At 41.1% G+C, this 5,119-nt stretch overlaps 1 pseudogene; it reads right to left on the bottom strand.

The window, feature by feature from the left end:
• Window positions 1-1,380: 1,380 nt before the first annotated feature.
• LOC101555249 (interferon-inducible double-stranded RNA-dependent protein kinase activator A-like) lies at window positions 1,381-4,815 on the bottom strand (annotated as a pseudogene).
• Window positions 4,816-5,119: the final 304 nt, after the last annotated feature.

Here is a 5,119-nt window from a genome sequence, read left to right on the forward strand (position 1 = left end):
AGTTATCAAGTCTTTCTCTCTCCCCACCCTCTGTATCTGTCACTAAGAACTCATATAAACCCCTACAGCTCTGTCTTAGCTGTTAATCTTCCTGGCTGTTTAACTTCTTTGAAGTCATTTTTTTCTGCTTGGGAGACAGGTAAGCCATATTCTGCAGATATTTTAAAGCTCCTTTGGTTCCTGCTCCTTCCAAAAGCATGAAGCTAGCTCAAGAATGCATCCTCTATGATTCCCCAACTCTGGCTTTCTGGAGTTGAATGACAAGAGAGGAGTTTCTATTTTCCAATATCTTTATTGCACATAAGCTAAGATTTCTCCCTTCATCACAGCTGGTATCTTTCAGTCCTTGTTCCCTAATTGATTGATTAGAATCTTTTTTTTTTTTTGGGTCACACCCGGCGATGCACAGGGGTTACTCCTGGCTCTGCACTCAGGAATTATCCCTGGCCGTGCTCAGGGGACCATATGGGATGCTGGGATTCGAACCCGGGTCGGCCGCGTGCAAGGCAAACGCCCTACCCGCTGTGCTATCTCTCCAGCCCCTGATTAGAATCTTTTTAAAATTAGAATCTTAATGCAGTCATCAGATGGGTGTTTTACTTGTCCTTGTATCTTTGATAAAAGAAACATGACCGTAAGCCAAAGTATTAGAGTGAAATTTTTGAAAAAGAAAAAATGCCATAAAAATTGCTGGCAGCCAGGCAGCAGGTAAAATATTGTACTTCCTAAGTCAGGGGTCAATCAATCATGGATGTTTGTATTCAATGAACAAGGACTCTAGCCCTGGTTATATTCTCTTTGCTCCATTCAGAAGCTTAATACCATCAAACTGTAAAATGCAAATAATAACAATGATCAGGATTGCTTTTAGGATCAACGAATTACCATAAGTAAAATTTTTGTAACATCTGGTGATCAACAAATTTTAGTTTTTGCTTCTCGTTCTGCACTAAATATTCTTGTAAGACAAGATTGTCCTCCCAGACACTGGGTGGAGTCCAGAGCTCCTGTCAAAGGGCTTTGGGTAGGTTGTCCTGCACTTCCAAGCCTTTGGGTCCCCTGGAGCAAGAAGGAGTTTGTGCACAGAGGGAAATTAATTTAATGAGCCATTGTAAGTAGGAAGCACGTGACATGTGCTGCTCACTGGCTAGACCACATAGATATCTCAGTTTGAGTTTTTACCTCTTCCTTAAGCACTATAATTATTCTGAATCTAACTGGGAAGTTTCCTGCAAAAAATAGTAAAAGAGCTAGCCTAGATTGGTAGCTAATGTCAAGTTATCCTTGCTTATCGAAAGTAACACATTGTTTCTATAAGGCTCTAACATCCTCCTCTTACAGGCCCAATCCTAAGGCCTTTGCTAGTAAAATATAGACCTATCAGAAATATGTTTCACCAGATTCGTAGTTAGATTCTTGGTCCATCAGTGACAACATCATGTTTAAGATTCTCTCCTAGAAGTGTAATTGAATTTATACTTTTCATCCACCGGAATGCTTTGAAACTTTTAATCTGTTTGTTTTCAGCAGCCTAATCATTCAAGGCATTCTAGGTTGCATTATTATTTTTTGAAGGGCAGAAGGGTAGAAAGAACATGGTGAAAAAAAACATAACTGAGTATCTGAGAAAACATATCTGAGTATCTGAGATACCAGTGATCAAATCTCAGTTGTTCCTTTCACTAAGGGTCCTTGAAACAGTTAATAACAGAAGTGCTATCCCAAACTAAGTGGCTCACTAAATTAGATTGTAATATCCTGGGGTCTGAAGTTAAACTCATGAAAGACAGATGAATAGGACAAAAAGGTTTATTTCTTAAACATATATGGGTGGGGTACTATATTCAAAGAAGTAGACCTGAGACTTATCTGTCACTATAAAAGAAGGATAACACAGTTTCTTAAGGGAACTTATTAGAAAAAGGAAAGGGTTTTCGGCATCTACAGTGCTGAGTTGTGAGAAGATGAACACATTAAGGGCACAGATGGGGGGTGAGTTATTTCTGTCAAGTTGGTTTGTGCAGACTCATTTTCTTAATGGTTCCTACACCCCATTTGCCAGGAAAGTGAATTTATGATTTCATTTCTTATGTCTCCATTCTCAGGGGAAATATTTCTGCATCTATTGTGTTTTTTAAAACTCTGACTCAAATCTGGTAGTAACTCAAATACCCAATTACCAAAAACTCGACAAAGAGTTGTGAAAAACATACAGAATAGAATACTATTCAGCTATAAGAAAAGGTCAAGTATGCCCTTTTGCTACAGTCCAGGTAAAGAAAGACTATCAAGATAAATGAAGTAAATAAGGGGGGAGAAAGTCAAATGCAGGATAATCTCTCTGTTAGTTGGTACATAAAGAAGCAAGGTAATGGATAATGCCCAATTTCTTGGACTCTGACAAAGAACTAAGGTTAATAAGATGGGAAAGTGGACTCAGGTGGGGTGGCTTTAAGTAGACTCAGAACAGTGGTATAGTTTGGGGCAATTTGGTGGTAGAGGAATTGCAGTGACATTGTTGTTTTTTTTTAGTTTGGAGCCACATCTAGTAGTGCTTGGGGTTTGCCTCCTGGGTCTGAGCTCAGGAATCACAACAGCAAAGCTAGGGGAACTAAAAGACTACCAGGGATCAAACCCAAGTCAGCTTCATATGTGAGGCAAGCTCCCTCTCCAATGTACTATCTCTATGCTCCAAACTTTGTATGCCAAAACTATAAATAGTAAAGCCATTGTCAGCAATATTCCCTTAACAATAATAAAGTTATAAAAAATGATGTTTGGTGCCAAAGATACCAAAGTGACATATTGTAGAATGCAATATTCTGTTTTCCCTCAGTACTTCAATTATTGCTGTCATAAAATTACATGGTTTTCTTTTATCCAGTATCACTGAGGAAAAAATGATTCATTGTTTTTATCCAATAATTGAATAACTACACACTAATCACCATGGGAAATGCAGATCAATTTTTGAACAGCAAGTATAATCCTGGTTATAACAGGTTTCTTCCTTTATTTTTTTTCTTTACAACAGCTTTTATTAAATGATTGGAATACACAGCACAACACTCATGACCTTTGAAATTTAACAATCATGTTCAAGAAAAGTCCGTGAATGTTCTCTTTAGTACTGATTTCTTAGAATTCCTTTTTACAAAGCTTGCAAAGAGAGGGTAAGAACCAGTAAGACTTTTGCTAGCAACAGGTTTTATTTCTTCACTCTCTTCATCACCAACATCAAACTTTCAGTTTCTTTCTTCTATGTACGTGACATTGTAAAATGCCCACTACAGTTTGTAGTGGGCATTTTAAAAAAGTTTACAAATACAGTATACCAGTACAAAGTTGTGTCATTTTTTAAAAAAATAAAAGATTAATAACTACTATAGGATAACCCGAATGTGGTGTGTGGATAGACTCTATAAAGAGACTTAGCAGCAATATACAGATGGAAACATTGAGTGTTTTTCTGGAGAAGGGGCAAAAGAGGAGCTTGCTGCAGGCTACTGACAGGTTTTCCACACGGCTCCCCATTTACTTTCTCCCTACTATTATCTTTAAATATACAAAGCACTCTGGGCTGGAGCGATAGCACGGTGGCAGGGCATTTGCCTTGCACGGGGCCAACCCCGGTTCGATTCCTCCACCCCTCTCTGAGAGCTCAGCAAGCTACCGAGAGTATCCCGCACACACGGCAGAGCCTGGCAAGCTAACCCGTGGCGTATTTGATGTGCCAAAAACAGTAACAAGTCACGATGGAGACATTACTGGTGCCCACTTGAGCAAATCGATGAGCAATAGGATGACAGTGACAGTGACAGTGGGAGCTGCATCACTCTGTGCATTGCCACAGGAGATTCCTAAGCCCTGACAGACTCTGCTGGGACTAGCAGACAGTTCAGCGAGACACTGATACTGTGCATTGACACTCGGCACTTGGTTCTTCTACATCCAAATATGTGATGATAAAACCTTCTTCCTTGGTGATTTCGCTAAGAAGCTGGATATTATCTGTATCTGGACTACTGAGGAGACTTCTTTTCAGTAAGTTGCTCTTTTCACCACGAGAATTCCTTAAGGAATGCCAAGTACATCCTAACGAATGTCACACTGCATTTGTTAAAGGAAAGTGATCTCTGGAGAAATAGTACTGAATTTAGCAAGCAATTTCTCAGCGGCATGCCTCTTGACTTGCTTTTTTGATGCTCCCTTTCCAGTTTCTATAGATGACTCGAACCTGCAAATTGTGGTATATTCCCTCTTAGGTGCAGGTCCTCCCTCCTGGGAAAGTATATATTCAGGAAGTCTCCAACCATGATGAATAGCCAATTTCCATAATGACCAAGAGGATTAAGCTGGTTTTTTGGTTGCTTGGGAGGGCCAGGCATTGAGGGATCAGGAGCTACAAAACTCGGCCATATTTTTGAGTTGCAGGATAAAAGAATCCTAGCTCACCAAATACTTGTACTGGCTTTCAAAATGTTTATGGCAGCCTCTGCAGCTCTGTTTCCCTTAACTTCTTACTTGTACCTTCACCTTTCCTCTTCTCCCTAGTCCTTGGAAGAAACCTAGGAAAATCCTAAGTTAGATATCCGAGATTTTCTTGACATCTGTGCAAGTTATGTCACCCACGCTGACACTGAAGGTGAACGTGGGCACGTGTCTCTGCACATCAGACCTTCTGCACTCATAAACCGGGATGCTCTTGGTCTTCCTGCCGTGTTCATGCAAGACTTGAATTGTGGTTTCCCCTGGCTTTGCTGTAATCATCTTGCCCGAACTAAAGGTCCCGCCGTCTTGGTGCTCCGGCTGCGGGGACGCCTCCATGCCATGCCTCTCTGGGACTTAGCGAGAGGAGACAGTGAGGCAGCGCGGGCGAGAACCACTTGGTGCAGCAGCATCCTTGGCCCCTGGCTTGGCAGGTCTGGGAGAAGCGCGCTTCTAACACCACCAGCTCCGGCGCCGCCCGTCTCTCCCTTTCTCCTCCCGGCTTGCGTTCCTCTTCCTGGAACAGGTTTCTAGATTGTAATTTTGTCTATGTGGAATTTTTTTTTGAGGAGGCATACCCATTAATACTCAGGGTTTATTCCTGGTTCTGCACTCGGGATCAATCCTGGCA

This window comes from Sorex araneus, chromosome 2, assembly GCF_027595985.1.
Source record: "Sorex araneus isolate mSorAra2 chromosome 2, mSorAra2.pri, whole genome shotgun sequence".
Lineage (NCBI taxonomy): Eukaryota > Metazoa > Chordata > Mammalia > Eulipotyphla > Soricidae > Sorex > Sorex araneus.